Source organism: Callithrix jacchus, chromosome 8 (assembly GCF_049354715.1).
Source record: "Callithrix jacchus isolate 240 chromosome 8, calJac240_pri, whole genome shotgun sequence".
Taxonomy (NCBI): Eukaryota; Metazoa; Chordata; class Mammalia; order Primates; family Cebidae; genus Callithrix; species Callithrix jacchus.
The window spans coordinates 4,683,893-4,704,229 of NC_133509.1; the positions used below are offsets into that span (position 1 = coordinate 4,683,893).

At 40.2% G+C, this 20,337-nt stretch overlaps 1 protein-coding gene and 1 pseudogene across 5 annotated transcripts in view; both read right to left on the minus strand.

Moving 5' to 3' along the window:
• ADAM10 (ADAM metallopeptidase domain 10) overlaps window positions 1-20,337 on the minus strand; it is a 155,414-nt gene that overhangs the window by 92,905 nt on the left and 42,172 nt on the right. The window contains exon 3 of one of the 5 annotated variants that reach the window (XM_078333253.1): window positions 11,717-11,767. The exons of the other annotated variants lie outside the window; for them this stretch is intronic. The gene's annotated coding sequence lies outside the window, so the exon portion shown is untranslated. The remainder of the gene's footprint in view (window positions 1-11,716; window positions 11,768-20,337) is intronic. 5 annotated transcript variants of the gene reach the window in all.
• LOC103795503 (heat shock protein HSP 90-beta-like) lies at window positions 1,634-4,301 on the minus strand (annotated as a pseudogene).

Here is a 20,337-nt window from a genome sequence, read left to right on the forward strand (position 1 = left end):
GCATCTACAAACTCCAGTTAACGTCATACTTAAGGGTTATAGACCAATGCTTCTCCTTTAAGACTGAGAATAAGGCAAAGATGTTCACACTTTGCCACTTTTATGCAAATAAGCCAAGAAAAATAAATAAAAGACACAGTTTGGAAATGGAGCAATAAAACTGCCTTTATTAACAGACAATATAATCTTCTATGTAGCAAATCCTAAGAAATCTTCCCAAAATCTATTAGAATAAATGAGTTTAACACAAAGTAACAAAATCTATCCAAAATCTACCAGAAAGAATGACTTTAACACAAAATAACAGGATACGAGACCAACATACAAAAATAAAACAGTACAGCTGGGTGTGGTGGCTCGCATCTATCATCTCAGTACTTTGGAAGGCCAAGGCAGGAGGATCACGTGAACCCATTCATGAGCTTAAGAGAAGCCTAGGCAACACAGTGAGACCTTGTCTCTCCGAAAAGTTTTTAAAATTAACCAGGCATGGTGTTGGGTAGCTGTAATCCCAGCCACTCAGGAGGCTGAGGTGGGAGGATCGCTTCAGGATAGTAGATCAGGGCTTCAGTGAGCTATGACCACGGTGCTGCACTCCAGAGCAAGACTGTCTCAAAAAAATAAAATAAAATAATATTTCTGTGTACTAGTAGCAAGCACTGGAAGGAAGATAACATGTTTTAAAAATCTCATTTACAAATAGCATTTTTACAGTTCTTAAGAACAAAGATGTTCAATGCCTCTAGTGAAAACAATGAAACACTAAAAGAAACTAAAGACCACTTAAAGAAATGGAGAGATACATCATACCCATGAATTTGAAGACTCAATAGCATCAGAATGTCAACTGTACCCAAGTTATCTACAGATTCAACATAACCTCAATCAAAACCCCAGCAGGTTTCACTATAGAAACGGAGAAGGAACTCTAAAATGCATATGGGAATGCAAAGGACCTAGAATAGCAAAACAACTCTGGGGGAAAAAAGATGACGCCACTATTTGATTTCAAGACAGGGTGCCAGTTATCAATTTATTGCCTCTAGGCTCCTCCTAATCTACACTTCACTGCCTTCTTGGACCCTGTAAATATTTCTCTTTTGCCAGCTAGTGATAAGCTTTGTCAGCAGATGGCTCTGAAGTAGTACTTTTCTTTCTGGTTTCAGGGTGCTTCTGTTCTAGCTGCCAGAGACATGCAAGTGGTATACCCTGTGGCACTCACCCTTCAGCAAAATTTGTTGCCAGTTTTGACTGATGGTTACTTGCCTACCAGTACTGGCCTACCAACTGTGGACCAGCTCTGACCCAGGAAAGAAGTTGTCTGATAAGCTGCTGCATCCTTGCCAATAATGTCTGAATCCCAACTTCGAAGAAAGGATCCCTATCCATACCTGCCTCTTTGGTAAATCTCTCTCAGCTCTAGGGTATGTTATAGAATTTTTTTCCTTCATCCTCTTTTAGTTGCTAATCCCCAGAAACAGTAATTCTTTGTGGGTTTTTTTTAACTGTATAAAAACAGCATATTCTTTATTTTGCATACTTTAATTTCAGAACAAAATAAACAACAACAAAAAACCATCATACACAACATCCAATCCTGCTGTCAAACTAGGGAGGAAATAGGGCTTGACGCCCTTGATTCCTGCCTTAGACACAAAGAAAGGAGAGAAAAAATACTAGATATCAACAGAGAGGGCCGGGTGAGACCAGACCACTCAAGGCTGCAGTGGGCACCATGGGGACACTATACAAGGGCACAAAGTTTCCAAGTATAAATTCTTAATCTACTTCTTCCATGCAAGACATATCCTCATCACCCCCAAGGGAGGTGGATTTCACTGGGAACAGCAGCACTGGGTTCCTCTGTTGCCACCTCAAATTCATCAACAGGTAACCTAGCTTGATCAAGTGGTAGATGCAGCTGGATGGGTCTGGGGATCCTCAAGGCAGAAGCCAGAAGAGAGCAGTATGGTTTCAAACAATAGACCAGCAGGTCACTGACAGCCTGGCTGTTGTCTGCCTCCGCCTTCCACTGCAGTGTCTCTATAGTGGGGTGGTTGGGGTTGATCTCCATGTGCATTTTAGTCATCATATAACCCATCACAGAGTTATCCCAAAGCGCCTGGGCTTTCAGATCCACTTGGTATTAGCATCTAGCTGTAGATGATGGTCACAGAGCAGCAGGGTGAAGACAAAAGCCTACTGGAGATTGTCTCCTTCTCAACCTTATCTAAGATTTCTTAGCCGGGCGCGCTGGCTCACGCCTGTAATCCCAGCACTTTGGGTGGGTGGATCACGAGGTCAAGAGATTGAGACCATCCTGGTCAACAAGGTGAAACCCCGTCTCTACTAAAAATACAAAAAATTAGCTGGGCACGGTGGTGCGTGCCTGTAATTCCAGCTACTCAGGAGGCTGAGGCAGGAGAATTGCCTGAACCCAGAAGGCGGAGGTTGTGGTGAGCCAAGATCGCGCCATTGCATTCCAGTTTGCATAACAAGAACGAAACTCCGTCTCAAAAAAAAAAAAAAAAGATTTCTTTCATGAGCCTGCAGAGGTTCTCAAACTTTACCTTACTCTCCTCCACTTTCTTCTTCTCCTACTCATGATCAGGTAGCTCCAGACACTGCTTGGTAACTGAGACCAGGTTCTTACCCTCAAATTCCTTGAACTGCTGTACACAGTATGCATCAATGGGCTCAGTCATACATACTGCCTAGAAGCTCTGCTTCCAAATATGATCGCAGATAGACTTCTGTGTCTCCTTCATGCAAAAGAAGACAGAGATGTCTTCTCATCTCCAGACTGGGAAGTATGAGACCACAGCAGCTCAGATAGGTGTCACCAGTTGTCCTCATGGATTCCAAGTCATGCAATTTCAGAAAATGCGTCATCAAATTTCTTGTTATTCTCCCTGTCTTCTGCCAGCTCAGAAAACCTCAAGGCACTTCTTAACAAAGTTTTTGCAAATGACTTTCAATATTTTGCTCTGCTGGAGCATTTCCCAGGAGAAATTTGGGGCAGATCCTTAAAGTCAACCATACTATGGATAAAGCTGAGATACTCTGGTAGCAACTCAGCAAAGCTGTCCATGATCAACACATGATGGACACAGAGCTGTTCATTTCCTTCTTGTTTTCAAAAAGGTCAAAGGGAGCCTGATGAGGGATGCACAGCAATGCCCTGAATTTCAACCAACCTTCTACAGGGAAGTGCCTGACTGCCAAGTGGTCTTCCCAGACACTAGTGAGGCTCTTGTAGCATTCACCACACTCTTCCTGGGTGATGTCATCGGAGTTTCTGGTCCAAATAGGCACGGTCTGGTTCAGTTCTTCCTGATCAATGTATTTTCTCCTTGATCTTTTTTATTTTCTTCTTATTATTCTTAACAATGTCATCCTCCTCATCAGAACCCACATCTTTGATCTTGGGCTTTTCTTCATCATCTTTCTCTTTCTCTTCTTTCTCACTTTCTCTTCCTCTGCCTCATCGTCACTGATTTCCTTCTCTCATTCCTTCTCCAAATAAAGGACAATGAGAGAACCTATGAACTGAGAGTGCTTCTTCACTACTTCTTTAACATGGCTCTCTTCTAAGTACTCTGTCTGATCTTCTGTAAGCTGGAGGATCACTTTGGTATCCCTGACAATGGGCTCACCACGATCAACATGTAAAGTGAAGGACGTCCCGACAGAAGATGCCCAGGAATGCTGTACAAGGTCATTGTGCTTTGTGATCCCTATTTTCTTGCCACCAGGTGAGCAGAATAAAAGCCAACACTAAATTTCTCAATCGTGGAGATGTCTGTACCAGACTGAAAAGCCTCCATAAATGCTTTACTAACAGACTTGGCAATGGTTCCCAAATTATTTATGAGATTAGCCTTGGTCATGCCAATGCCTATGTCCACCAAAGACAGGATGCATTCCTGAGGGCTGGCACTGGTGTCAATTTTCAGTTCTTTACAACTGTCAAACAAAGGGTCTGTCAGGCTCTCAGAACAAATCTTGTCTAGGCCATCATAAGCATTAGAGATCAACTCCTAAAGGAAAATCTCCTTGTTGGAATAGAAGGTATTGATTATGAAAGAAATGAGTTGGACAATTTCTGCCTAAAAGACAAAGTCTCTACCTCCCCGTCTCCAAGGTACACCTCCTCAGGCATCTTAAAAGGAAAAAGGCTTACAGGTATTAGAGAGCAAAAAGGGCTGGATGTCCAAAATGCAAGCAGTACCAAGGCTGCATGGGGTGACTCAAGAGCTAATTCTTTTATTAAAATTTCATTCTTCAAATTACTGTATAAATTCTGCCTCCTAAATAGACCTTGCTTACCACATGTACCATAAAGCTACAGTAATCAAACAGTGGCATGAAAATATAAATAGGTCAATGAAATGAAAAGACATAAGAATATACAAATAGGTCTCAACATATAGATCACGGTAATTCAATGGAGAGTACTTTTTTCAAAAAATGATGTTAAAAAACTGATATCTACGTGAAAATATTACCCTTGACCCTTACCTCTATCATTAAAAAAATTAAATTGAATTGGAATACAGACTTATATGTAAAACTATAACATCTAGAAGACAACCGACATGGCCTTGGTAGTCAATGCTCTCTTAAGAAACAAAAGCAAAAACCGTAATAGAAAATTATTCTTTCATTAAAAGGATTTCTTCATCTGTATGAAAAATACAAAACGTAGCTGAGCATGGTAGCATGCACCTATAGTCCCACCTACATGGGAGGCTGAGGCAGGAGAACTGCTTAAGCTGAGAGGCAGAAGTTGCGGTCAGCCAAGATTGAGCTACTGCACTCCAGCCTGAAGACAGAGCAAGACTTGGTGTTAAAAAAAAATGTTTTTTAACTTTCTGCTCACCAAGAAATAGTAAAAAAAATAAAAAGCAAGCCAAAGTCTGGGAGAAAACATTTGCAATACATATGGTCTAAAAAGAACTTATATTCTGAGTATCTTTTTTAAAACCTCTTACAAATCAATAATAAGTCAATCATTCAAAGACAGCCAACAACACAAAAAAATACTTCACAAAGATATACAAGTGGCAAACAAGCATATGGAAACCTAGGTAACATCATTAGTCAACAGAGAAATGTAAATTAAAACTAGAATAAAATACTGTCACATGCCCTTTGGTAGAATAACATCTCCAGAAATTAGTAGGATGCTGAGTACCTGGAACTCATACTTTGCTGATGGAAATGCAAAATGGCAGCATCACTCTGGAAAACTGTCAAGCACTTTCTTATAAAGTCAAACAGAAAAACCAGGCCAGACACAGTGGCTCATGCCTATAATCCCAGCATTTTGGGAGGCCGAGAAAGGCGGATCACTGAAGGTCAGGAGTTCCAAACCAGTCTGGCCAGCATGGTGAAGCCACTTCTCTACTAAACATACAACAACTTGCCAGGTGTGGTGGTAGGTTCCTGTAATCTCAAAGATTTGGGAAGCTGAGGCAAGACAATTGCTTGAACCTGGGAGGAGGAGGCTGCAGTGAGCCAAGATCCCAACACTGCACTCCAGCCTGGGAGACCAAACAAGACTCCCTATCTCAAAACAAAAACAAACAAAAAAAGCAAAGAAAACCTTATGACCCAGTAATTCTACTCCAAGAAAAAAGAAAACATAAAAGCATATAACCACACAAACAAGTGAACACAAATGTCCACAGCAGCTTTATTTATAGTAGCTAAAAACTGAATAAAAATTAAATATCTATCAATAAGTAAAGAGAAATAAAGATGTATTCATACAATGTCAAACTACACAGCAATAAAAAAAGGCAACTACTGAAAATACGCGCTTTGGTTAAGACACAAAAAGAATGCACAGGGTCTAATTCCATTGATAGGCAGTTCTGGAACAGTAAAAATCTGTCCATAGTGACAGGAAGCAGATCAGGGGTTGCCTAGGGTGGAGACTAACAGTAAAAATAATGAGGGAATTTTGTGATATGATGAAAACACTCTATCTTTATTTCAATGGCAGTTACCTAAGTATATACATTTGTCAAAAGTGCACTCCAACTATATACCTGACATGAATATATTTTATGTAAACAGGGGTCAATAACATACATTTACTAGCTTCAAAATTGCGTCCATTTTTTAACACTGTGTATTTTCTCTTTTCCTTAATTTCATGTCAGTCTGGGCACCCTTTTACTTTGAGGCTCTACTCACATTCCTCTTGCCAAAAAACTCCTCCGACTTCTGAGGTACTGTGACAAGGACTCCAGGCTTTTGCCTTAAAGCCATAAGGACCCAAGCTACTGCAGTAAGTAATCAAAAAAGCCAAATACATCTTCTAAATGGGAACCCCACAAACTTAAAAATAGACTCTCCTCAACAAACAAGTAACCTGCCTCAATTTTTACTGCCTATTGTGTATTTTTGTAAAATCACTTTTGCAAACTGATAGAAAATTCTAGACCATGAATGTGATTATAAACACACAGATCATTTTTATAAAGGATACCATTTTGAAAAATCATTAACTTATAATATCTACATTTACATTTACTATAAAAGTACTATTTCAAAAACAGCATCATCACTAAAAGGAATATTTATTATTTCAGATTCATTACTCAGCAAAATTGTACCTAAAACCATTCTAAGTGAAAGCACTAGTATTTCAGATTGCGGGGGGGGGGGGCGGGATTGAGGGCAAAGGCTACAAAAAGACATTTAAGTTTTAATATAAAAACATTCTGGCCGGGTGCAATGGCTCATGCCTATAATCCCAGCACTTTGGGAGGCCAAGGCAGATGGATCATTTAAGTTCAGGAGTTCAAGACCAGCCTGCCCAGCATGGTGAAACCCTGTCTCTACTAAAAATACAAAAATTATGTGGGGCATGGTGGCTCACACCTGTAATCCCAGCACTTTGGGAGGCCAAGGTGAGTGGATCACCTGAGGTCAGGAGTTTGAGACGAGCCTGACCAACATGGTGAAACCCTGTCTTTACTAAAAATACAAAATTAGCCAGGTGTAGTGGTGCATGCCTGTAATCCCAGCTACCGGACAGGTTGAGGCAGGAGAATCACTTGAACCTCAGAGGCAGAAGTTGCAGTGAGCTGAGACTGCACCACTGCACCCCAGCCTGGGCAAGAAGAGCGAAACTCTGTCTCAAAAATAAAAATTAAAAAATTAGCTAGGCAGTAGTGGCTCATGCTACTCCCAGCACTTTGGGAGGCTGAGGCAGGAGAATCACCTGAGCCCAGGAAGCAGAGGTTGTGGTGAGCCAAGACTGCGCCACTGCACTACAGTATGGGTGACAGAGACCCTGTCTCAGAAAAAAAAGAACATTCTATGCTACAAACCCTTCCCAAAGAAATGCTTGTGTATCTATTAAGTACAAGCTAGAAAAACAACTTAGAAATAACAGAGAGAAGTTAGGAACACTTGAAGTAGGCCCCTACCAACCTTCAAACCTTGATACTGATTTCTCTTTTTTTTTTTTGAGGAGTCTCATTCTCTCTCACCCAGGCTGGAGTGCAAGAGCACGAGCTCATCTCACTGCAACCTCTGCCTCCCAAGTTCAAGTGATTCTTCTACCTCAGCCTCCCAAGTAGCTGGGATTACAGGCACCCACCATCATGTCCAGCTAATTTCTATACTTGTGTAGAGATGAGGTTTCACCATGTTGGCCAGGCTGTTCTCAAACTCCTAACCTCAGGTGATCTGCCCGCCTCAGCCCCCCAAAATGCTGGGATTACAGGCATGAGCCACCATGCCTGGTCGATGCTGATTTCATAAGAAGAAAATCATCTCATACTGACAAAGGGAGCTGCCTGGAGACTACATGATGACCTTGTCCAGCGAGGGAGCTCATGAAGAGTCTCCTCCACTCCTAAGTCCTTAGCAGCTACAGCAAAGCACATTTTGAGAGCCAAGTCCCAACAAGATTGCATCCTGCCCTGAGGCCAAACAGCCCCTCCATCTCTAAATCCCTAAAGTTCACTGACATCCCCCACCTACAGCCACTGTTGTGATCAGATGCTTCCCCCAAGCCAAACTGTAAACCATGGGCAACCCCACTACCCACAGCAGCAGAGATGCTGTGCATTTTCATGTGCCCAAAGAGGCCTAAGGATAGACTGATAGAGGCCCACCACCCAAAGCCACCACTCCTGCTTGCTGCTGCCATTGGTGCTAAAGTACAAACCACTGACAGTGACACTACTGCCCCAAGTAGTGGAGCTACTACACCTTTACAAATGTCCTGAGGAAGGGCTACCCCACCCATAGCTGCTACATGGGGCCCAAGGACCTATTCATCAGCTAACTGCCTATGTCTGATGCCACTGAAAGCAACTCTTCCCTAGCCAATAGCAGGGCCCCACTCGAGCACTCCCTTGGGACCATGGGGATTACCGCGCCCCTGCCTATCTCAGCCAATATCTGCACACATCACTAGTGGGCCTGAGTACAGTTCTACCCAGCCCCCTCCACCACCGTTGACATGCACTTCTCCTAGAGGCCTGAGCTTTACCTCACCCAACCTGCCATTACACACCACAGCTGGCCCCCAACCACATGCAGGCCTGGGGACTGACCTGCCCAGCCACTGCAGATATCAGCACAAATCGCCTGGAAAACAGAGGGTTTCCCACCATAAACCATGCCACATGTGCTGCCCAGTGGCCTGAGAATCTCCCCACCCAATTAGCCCACCACTGCCCCTACCAACACTCAAGCTAGTCACCTGAAGGCCCAAGAATTAGCCCACCCAGAACTACTAACACCACTGGCAGCATATGTTACCCTGAGGCCCAAGAACAGGCCCACCTGGTATCCTTGTCCCCACCTAAGCCTCACCACAGACTCCACTAACAAACCAAACCCTACAACATTGAGAAAATCAGAGGCACTACTAACACTGTACACAGCCGAGTCATTTATACAGAGACTATACCATGTGTACACCCAGATCAATGGTAAAATGTCCTACCCAGCCAACATCGTAAGTACATTCTCAGGAAAAAGCTCTCCCCTAAGAAAGCAAATTCAAAAAACTGGAAGAAGTGACTGTTACACCGTATGTGCAGATTTCAACATAAGGACCCAAGAAACATGATAAAGCAAGGAAATATGATCTCTAAAGTAACACAGTAACTCATAAAAAAAGAAATTTATGAGATCCCAGAAAAAGAATTCAAAATAATATTTAAAAAGCTAAGTGAGATACAGTACAGAGACACAATAGCAAGAAATCATAGAATTCAGAGTATGAATGAGAAATTTACCAAAAAGACAGACTCACATCTGTAACCCCAGCACTGTGGAAGGCTGAGGCAAGCAGATCGCTTGAACCCAGGAGTTCAAGACCAGCCTGGGCCACATGGCAAAATCCCATGTCTACAAAAATAAAAATAAAAAAATTAACCCAGTGTGGTGGCATGCCCCCATAGTCCCAACTACTCAGGAGGTTGAGGTGGGAGGACCACATCAGCCAGGAAAGAGGAGCTTACAGGAAGCCAAGACTGCACCAATGCACTCTAGCCTGGGCAATAGAGTGAGACCTTGTCTCAAAAAAATCAAAAACAGATATCATAAAAAAAGAATCAAATTAAAATTCTGGAAATAGAGAATTCATTGAATGAAACACAAAATACTTTCAAAAGCTTCAACAACAGACTAGATTAAGCAGAAGAAAGAATTTAAGAATTTTAAGATAGGTATTTTGAAATATACAATAACATAAAAATAAAGAATAAACACAGCATATATGACATATAGACACCATAAAGTGACCAAATATTCAAATTTTTAGTGCCCCAGAAGGTGAAGAAAAAACAAAAGGGATAGAAAACCTATTTAACAAAATAAGAGCTGAAAACTTTCCAAGTCTAGAAAGCAATTTAGACATCCAGATATAGGAATCTCAGAACCCCTCAAACAGATACAACTCAAAAAGGCCTTTGCCAAGGCACATTATAGTCAAACTGTAAAAAGTCAAAGACGAAGCGAGAATTCTAAAAACAGTAACAGAAAAGCATCTGGTCACTTACAAGGGAACCCCCATCAGACTAACAGCAGATTTCTCAGCAGAAACCTTACAGGCCAGGAGAAAATGAGATGATATATTCAAAGTGCTATAAAAAAAAAAAAAAAAAAAAAAAATACCTGGCAGCCAAGAATACAAACAGGAAAAATATCTTTCAAAAATGAAGGAAAGTGGCCGGGCGCGGTGGCTCAAGCCTGTAATCCCAGCACTTTGGGAGGCCGAGGCGGGTGGATCACGAGGTCAGCAGATCGAGACCATCTTGGTCAACATGGTGAAACCCCGTCTCTACTAAAATTACAAAAAATTAGCTGAGCACGGTGGTGCGTGCCTGTAATCCCAGCTGCTCGGGAGGCTGAGGCAGGAGAATTGCCTGAATCCAGGAGGTGGAGATGGCGGTGAGCCGAGATCGCGCCATTGCACTCCAGCCTGTGTAACAAGAGCGAAACTCCGTCTCAAAAAAAAAAAAAAAGAAAGAAAGTTTACCACACAAGCAAAAACAGGCAATCTGTCACAACTAGACCAACCATACAAGAAATGCTCAAGGGAATTCTGCAACTGGAAGCAAAAAGATGATAATCATCATCATGTAAACACACCGAAGTATAAAGCTAACTGGTAGAGCAGATACACAAATGAGAAAAAGAAGTCAAATATCACCACTACAGAAAACCACCAAAGGAACAAAGAATAGACAGACTGGGCACAGTGGCTCACATCTGTAATCTTTGCACTGTGGAAGGCCGAAATAGGCAGGTCACTTGAACTCAGGAGTTTGAGACTAGCCTGAGCAACATGGCAAAACCCCATCTCTATAAAAAATTTTAAAATTAGCCAGGCATGGTGCTGTACACCTTTAGTTCCAGTTATGGGAGGTTGAGGTGGGAGGATCACCTGAGCCTAGGAGGTCAAGGCTACAGTGAGCCATTTGTGATTGCACCACTGCACTCCAGCCTGGGCAAAAGAGTAAGAGCTCATCTCAAAAAAAGTCAGAGAAAACAAAAAAATATATAAAACAACCAGAAATTAATAAAATAGCAGGAATAAGCCCTCATATACCTTGACTGTAAAAGGATTAAACTTTCCACTTAAAAGATACAGATTGGGATTACAGACACGCGCCACCACGCCCAGCTAATTTTTTTTTGTATTTTTAGTAGAGACGGGTTTCACCATGTTGACCAGGATGGTCTCGATCTCTTGACCTCGTGATCCAGAGGCTGAGGCAGGAGAATTGCCTGAACCCAGGAGGCGGAGGTTGCGGTGAGCCGAGATTGTGCCATTGTACTCCAGCCTGGGTAACAAGAGCGAAACTCCATCTCAAAAAAAAAAAAAAAGATACAGATTGGCTAAGTGGATAAAAGAAACATCACCCAACTATATGTTGCCTACAGGAAACTCAACTTACCTGTAAAGACACATATAGACTGAAAGTAAAGAGATGGAAAAAAATATTCCATGCAAATGGAAACCAAAAGTGAGCAGAAGTGACTACACTTACATCAGATAAAACAGATGTTAAGTCAAAAAAAAAAAAAAAAAGACAAAGAAAGTTATTATTACGTATAAAGGGATCAATTCAGCAAGAGGACAGAACAATTCTAAATATATATGCACCCAACAACAGAGAACCCATTACATAATGCAAATATTATTAGATCTAAAGGGAGGGATCAACTGCAATACCTTAAGAGTTGGTAGACTTCAACACCCCACTCTCAGCATTAAACAGATCATCTAGACAGAAAATTAAAAAAGAATCATTGGATTTAAACTGCACAGTGGGCCAAATAGGCCTAAGACATTTACAGAAGATTTTATACAACAGGTACAGAGCATACAACATTCTTCTCATCAGCACATGAAATACTCTCCAGGACAGACCATACGTTAGGAAACAAAACAAGTTTCAACCAATTTTTTTAAACAGAAATCATATCAAGTCAGTCTACAATGGAATAAAACTAGAAAGCAATAACAAGAAGAACTTTGGAAACTGTATGAACACTCGGAAACTAAACAACATTTTCCTTAAAGACAACAAACAGATCAAGAAAGAAATTAAGGAAGAAATCAAAAATCTTCTAGAAACAAATGAAAATTGAAACACGACATACTAAAATCAATGGGATACAACAAAAGCAGTGCTTAGAGAGAAGTTTACTGCAATAAATGCCTACATCAGAAAATATGGAAAGATTTCAAATAAACAATATAATGATGTACCTCAAGGAACTAGTAAAGCAAGAACAAACCAAACCCACAATTACTAAAAGAAAATAAATAATCAAAATCAAGGAGCCAGGTGCAGTGGTGGGCACTATAATTCCAGCTACTCAGGTGGGTCAGGCAGGAGAACTGCTTAAACCCGGGAGGTGGAGAAGCGATGAGCCGAGATCACACCACTGCACTCTAGCCTGGGCTACAGAGTGAAACTTCATCTCAAAAAACAAAAAAAAATCAAGGAGTGAGGCACAGTGACTCAATGCCTGAAAGCCCAGCACCCTGAGAGGATGAGATGGGAGTATCACTTGAGGCTAGGAGTTCAAGACCAGCATGAGCAATATAGCAAGACCCCATCTCTAAACAAAATATAACAATTACAGCCCATAGCCCTGCAGTTTCCAGTTACTAGGGAGGCTGAGGTAGGAGGACTGCTTGAGCCCAGGAGCTCAAGGTTGCAGTGAGCTATGATTATGCCAATGCATTCCAGCCTGGAGTGACAGAACAAAATTCCAACTTAAAAAAAAACAGGGCAGAACTCAACTAAATAGACACTCAGAAATCAATAATAAGGATCAACAAAACCAAAAGTTTGCTTTCTGAAAAGACAAATAAAATCAATGGCCACTTGCTAATCAAGAAAAAAATAGAGATAATCTGTTTAACAGAAGAAAATATTTGCAAACTATTCATCCAACAAGGGACTAATATCCAGAATATAAAAAGAACTCAAACAACTCAAGAGTTTTTTAAAAATCCAATTAATAAGTGGCCAAAGGACATGAATAGACATTTCTCAAAAGAAGACACCGAAATGCTGGTTTGTGTCCTTTGAGATGAAAAAATAAAGATGAAAAGACATAGTAATAGCCAAAAGGTATAAAAAACTATGGTCAACATCACTCATCATCAGGGAAATGCAAATCAAAACTACAATATATCATCCTACCCCAGTTAGAATGGCTGTTATTAATAAATAACAGATGCTGGAGAGAAATATGAAACAACAGTAATTCTTCTATACTGTTGGTAGTAACATAAATTAATACAGCCACTATGGAAAACAGGACAGAGATTTCTCAAAAAACCAAAAACAGAATTACCACATGATCCCGCAATCCTGTTACTGGGTGTTTATCCAAAGGAAAAGAAATCAGTATGTCCAAGGGATACCTGCACTCTCATATTTAGTGCAAGACTATTTACAATAAGCCAAGATATGGAATTAACTGTCAATCACACATAAATATTTAAAGGAAATGTAGCATATATACACGATGGAGTACCGTTTAATCATTAAAAAACAGTAATAGTAAGGCCAGGCACGATGACTCATGCCTGTAATCCCAGCACTTTGGGAGGCTGAAGTGGACAGATCTCTCGAGGCCAGGAGATTGAAACCAGCCTGGCCAACACAGCAAAACCCCAGCTCTACTAAAAATACACAAATTAGCTGGGTGTGGCGGCACACACCTATAATCCCAGCTACTCGGGAGGCTGAGGCAGAAAAATTGCTTGAACCCAGGAGGCAGAGACTGCAGTGAGCCAAGATTGTGCCATTGCACTCCAGCCTGGGCAATAGAGTGAGATTCTGTTTCAAAAAAAAAGAAAAGAAATCTCATCATTTGCAGCAACATGGATGGAACTGAAGGTCTTTATGTTGAGTGAAATAAGCCAGGCACAAAAAGACAAACATTGCATATTCTCACTCATATCGGTGAGATTAAAAAGTTGATCTCATGAAGATAGACAGCAGAAAGACAGATACCAATGGCTGGGAAGGGGGTGTGGGTGGAGCTTGAGGGGAGATAAAGAGAGGTTGTTAATGGGTACAAACATACCATCAGGTCAAAGGAATAACTGTGAATGTTTGAGAGCAGAGCAGGGTTACTGTAGTTAACAATAATATATTATTGTTCATATATATATATTTCACAATAGCTTAAAAAAAGAAGACTTGAAATGTCCCGACACATAGAAATAATGAATACCTGAGGTGATAGACACCCCAAATATGACTTGATTACGCATTGTATGTACATAACAAAATATCATGTGTGCCCCATAAATATGTATAATTATTGTGCATTTACTTTAAATTTTTAAAAATAAAGTCATTTCTAAAAAAATCATGTCTAACATGCAAAACATTCCCAGTATTGATTTAAATTGGATTATAACCATATATAAAATCAGTGCTCAATTATATATGCAGTCAAGTAGCAGTACAGATCATTTAAAAATCAAATTTAAATCACATAACAAAATTCACTGCTTCTATTAACATCAAAATTAAATTGCATCTAAAACATACATGAACAGAAGGAGGAATGAGGGAGAGCCTAGCAGGCAGGTAAATAGTAGAAAGAAGCCAGAATGATTAAAGACTGTCACAATCCATAAAATAGTAAACCACAATGAATAATCAGGAATTGGACATAATTTATTCTGTTAACCAAGCCACTGGATTATAACTTTCTAATTTTAATTCTACTATAATCTGTTTGACAGTTCACATGTTTATGCTATTTTAGCATTTTATAAAATGCAAATTCTAGCTGGGTGCGGTGGTTCATGCCTGTAATGCCAGCACTTTGGGAAGCTGAGGCAGGCAAATCACAAGGTCAAGACAGCAAGACCATCCTGGCCAACATGGTAAAACCCTGTCTCTACTAAAAATAAAAAAATTAGCTGGGCGTGGTGACATGCACCTGTAGCTCCAGCTACTCAGGAGGCTGAGGTAGGAGAATTGCTTGAACCCAGGAGGTGGAGGTTGTAGTGAGCCAAGATTGTGCCACTGCACTCCAGCCTGGTAACAGAATGAGACTCTATCTCTCAAGAAAAAAAAAAAAAAAAAAAAAGGCAAATTAATTGCAATGTTCCTGTTGGACGACGTATTATTTCATAATGTATTATGAGATAATAATGAAAGGTAGATGATAGAAACAACCCAACCACATACAACCTTTTTAGTTTAACAAGCCCTCAATAAAAAGCTATCTGAAAACATAACCAAATTAATTGTTTAGTCTTCGGCTCAACATTCAGAAAAACTGCAGCATATGTTGCCTTAAAAAGATCACTGTATTCCACCAAAACAATTTGGTGGTTCCCCCTTAAAAAAAAAAAAAAAAAAAAAAAGGAAAAATACATGGAATTACCATATCATTCAACAATTCCACTTGGAGATATATACCTAAAGAAACTCAAACAGTTGCATATCAATGTTCATAGCAACATTATTCACAGCAGTCAGAAAATGAAAACCCAAATGTTCACAGATGAGTATTTTTAAAGTCTGTATATATACATACAATAAACATTGTTCAGCCCTAAAAGGCAATCAAACTTTGATTCTTGCTACAATATGGATGAACCCTGAAAACATTATAAGTTAGTCAGACATTATGGTGAGTGATATGGTTTAGCTCTGTGTCCCCACCCAAATCTCACGTTGAACTGCAATTCCCAGTGTTGCAGGGAGACTTTGTGGGAAGTGATTGGATCATGAGGGCAGATTTCCCCCTTACTGTTCTTGTGATAGTGAGTGAGTTCTCATGAGATCTGGTTGTTGGAAAGCATGTAGCCCTCCCTTTTCTTTGTCTGTCTGTGTCTCTCTCTCTCTCCACCCCGCCGCCCCCGCCTCCCAGCGCCATGTGAAGACTCTCCCTGCGTCCCATTCTCCTTCTGCTATGATTTTAAGTTTCTTGAGGCCTCCCCAGCCATGCCTCCTAACGGCCTGCAGAACCATGAGCCAACTAAACTTCTTTTCTTTATAAATTATCCAGTCTCAGGTAGTTCTTGATAGCTTGCTTGGAGGTTCTAGCAGGGGAGCACAACTACTCATATAGCCTTGATCAAAGACCAGTCCTCCTCTATTGGGGATGGTCTTCCTCTTCAACCGAGCATGCAGCTTCAGGAACAACACACATGGAGCAGTGAGGGAGGAAGGGGACACCCATCTAGCCAGCCAGAACAGCTGAATCAACCCTGGAGATGGCCCTCACATCCTCAGGTAATTCTTTCTAGCAATGTGAAAATGGACTAATCAGTAAGTGAAATAAATCAGTCATAAATATTCCACGATTGCTAGTATATGAGGTACCTAGAATAGCAAACTCATTGGGACAGATAGAACAGTTGGTTGGCAGGTACTGGAGGAGTAACTGAAAACAATGGGGAGTAACTGTTTAGTCAGTACATACTTTGTTTGTGATGATGAATATGGTGATGATTGCACAACATCGTGCATATACTTAATGCCATTTAATGCATTCTTTTAACCATGCCATAATGGGACATAAAGCCCCAACTAATGAACTTTGGCAATAGAGAGAGAGAAATCTGAGGGCAAAAACCTTGCTTTAACCACTTAAAAATGGGTAAAATAGTAATTTTTATGTTATTTTACTGCAATAAAAATAAATGTTTAAAAACCATTGCATTCCAAAAAGCTGGGGTATAAAATCAAATTGTGTGGCTATCTTTCATAATAAAGTCTCAAGGGATGTGTGTGGGATGATGGAATGCGAAGATAATGATGAGACTGCAACATTCTTCTTAAATGTATACAGTATGGAGGCTTGCAGTTTCCAGCACTTTTACATGTATTATTGCATCCTACCCTCAAAGTAACAGTACGAAGGAGATACAATACACATTTTAATCAAAGGGCATGACTCAGGGTCATAAGACTAAAATTAGGACTGGAACTCTAGTGTCTAGTTGCTGCATACTGCTCTTACTACTATCAAGAAGGCCCCTCAAGCACATGAAGGAAAGTCAAGCTAACACATGCCGAGTGTTACAGTCTTAATGTAACATCATTAGCCTCCAGCAAGTCACCTTTTAAAATATAAACAAATGTAAGTAAGATATAGAAATGAAAATTATAACCTAATTTGGCTTTCACTGAAAATTGTACTTTACAACATTACCACAAAAAACTCTTTGATTTTTAACGCTTGAGCTACTTTCAAGACTATGGCTAAATCTGTCCCCTTTTTACTGTTTCTTTCAGCAAGTTTAGTTCCTTTTTTTATTTTATAATATATTACACTGTCATCAAAAATAAACTTTAGGCTTCCTTGAGGAGGTAAGATGTCCTGTGTAAAGAATATCATTCCTACCCTCAATTTAACCACTGTATTGATTTTATGAATCAATAGCATGTTTCTCAACTTGATTACAGTAGCTCTATGATAATTCTTTTTTTTTTGGTGTTGAGATTACAGTAAAATTATAAAGAATGGAGTGAAGTTATAGGAGGATGAAATCAGTTTAACAAATGATAGCAATTTTTAATACATCAAACATGCTGATTCCCTAGTCTCAACGCTCTGCATAGGCAGTTTTCCCATGTGGCAGTAATAGCTGGTTTTTCTTTCTCAGGCTTTAGAAAAGCATTTTACATCCAAACCAGACAAATAACAGAGGTACCAGAACCACCTTAGGTGCAGAGCAACAAAATAAATTACGTTAGGATGTCATTCCCTAAGTTTTCACAAAGGTTATGGACCCTCTACATCTTTATATACAGAGATACTTTCCATAGGTTAGAAGAGTTGGAATAGACAGTAGTTCCCTCTTACCCATACTGTTTCAGTTACCCACAGTCAACTGTGGTCTGAAAACAGGTAAGTACAGCACAATAAGGTATTTTGACAGAGAGCCCACATTCACCTTACTTACATTACAATAGTTGTAATAACTGTTCTCTTTTATTATTTATTGTTGCTAATCCCTTAGTGTACCTAATTTGTAAACTGAACCTTACCATAGGTATTTATGTATAAGAAAACACAATGTATTTAAGGTTTGGTACTACACAGAGTTTCAGGCATTCACTAAAGAATCTTAGAACGTATGCTCTGCAAACAAGGATGGACTATTGTAGACTAAAAAGAAGCTGTCTTTTCCCATGGGATTGCTACTTTACCTAAAGATAATATGATTCTAATACTCAGAAGAAAACAAGATAAAGGGTGCATCCTTTTAACTCAAGTCATAATGGAACATAAAGCCCCAACTAATGAAGAACGCTGGTAATACAGAGATGAAATCTGAAGACATAAACCTTGCTTTAAAGTACTCTCAGAGTAATCCAGAAGCTTCAGTTAGAGACAGTGCTTATCTATCATATCTAAATAAGGGTCTATCATATCTAAAATGGAGCAGGCCTATGACAGGCATAAGTTAGTGATTACTAGTACTTAACCAAGGCATCTCTAATGTTTCCAGATACTCATTTCCTCTTAACTTTCACCATCTTAATTAAGATGCTTGAGAAAGTCTCCATTCAAATTACTTTTTAAGGTAAGCTGTCAATATCAAATATTATTTTGAGTCAATTATCTTCCACTAGTATACTTTCTGAAATAGAAAAGTCCTTTTCTCAAGTTACCATAGGGAAGGGGAAGGAGAAGTGGGTGGGAGAAGGAGCAGAATGGGAAGGGAAAGGAACAAGTCTGCAGAGGGGAAAGGGGGAAGGGGTAGAAAGTCAGCCAGTATACACCCCACCAGGCAGTACCTGAGGTATCTTCAAAAGAAATTCAGGGTTCGGCCCAGCGCGGTGGCTCATGCCTGTAAATCCCAGCACTATGGGAATCTGAGGCAGGCAGATCACGAGGTCAAGAGTTCGAGACCAGCCTGATCCAACATGGTAAAACACCCATCTCTACTAAAAATACAAAAAGCCATGTGTGTACCTACGCAACTGTCTTGCATGCTCTGCTCATGTACCCCAAAACCTAAAATCCAATAAAAAATTAAAAAAAAAAAAAAATACAAAAAGCCAGATGTGGGGGCATGCACCTGTAATCCTAGCTATTCAGGAGACTGAGGCAGGAGAACTGCTTGAACCCAGGAGGCAGAGGTTGCAGTGGGCGGAAATCACACCAATGCACTCCAGCCTAGGTGAAGAACAAGACTCTGTCTCCAAAAAAAAAAAAAGGAAATTCTAGGGCTATACAGTTCAGAGCAAAACAAAAAACACAGCTTAGCCAGGCATGGCAGCTCACGTCTGTAATCCCAGCACTTTGGAAGGCTGAGGCAGATGGATCCCCTGAGGTCAGGAGTTCGAGACTAGTCTAGCCAACCTGGTGAAACCCTGTCTCTACTAAAAATGCAAAATTTACCCAGACATGGTGGTGCACCCCTGTAATCCCAGATGCTCAGGAGGCTGAGGCAGGAGAATTGCTTGGACTGGGAGGTGGAGGCTGCAGCGAGCTGAGATCACACCACTGCACTCCAGCCTAGGTGGCAGAGCAAGACTCCATCTCAAAAAAAAAAAAAAAAAAAACACAGTGCCAGGCTTAACTGATGGCCCTGAAGAAAAGGAATTACCTCAAAATAAGCAAAAATAATAAACACAAATCTACAAGAGTTTCTAAGGAAGATAAAAAGAGATAAAAGTAAAACTGTAACTTAAGCTAAAATAAGTAACTTCATCCTATGTAAGAAGACAAAAAGAACAACAACGTGAGTCTCATATAAAGGAAGGCCAATGAGAAGAACCTGTCATGATGGCATAATTACAGAACACATGATTATACATATTATACATGATTACAGAATAAGTAGATATCTCTATTTGAAAAAGGTTTTTATAAATACTTTCCAACCTCATGCAACTATGTAATTAAATCACTGGTAAGTAAACTACTGTATAGAAAAGACCAGCCTGACCAACATGGTGAAAAGCCATCTCTACTAAAAATACAGAAATTAGCCAGGCATGGTGGGAGCCTACAGTCCCACCTACTCAGGAGGGTGAGGCACAAGAATCACTGGAATCCAGGAGGTAGAGGTTGCAGTGAGCCAAGACTGTCCCACTGCACTCCAGCCTGGGTGACAGAGCGAGAGTCTGTCTCAGGTCTCAAAATAAACACACATATAAATTTAATATTAAAACAATGACAGGATTTAAGAATAGAGGGAGACTTCCACGGTTCAGATATCTAATGTAAACCAAACGTATAAAATAATAATCACCTAAATTTACTAATTTAACAAATCGATGAAGATTGACTCGACCAAGAGCATGCAAAATCAGAGTTTAAATCTGAACCAAGGTCTTCAATTAG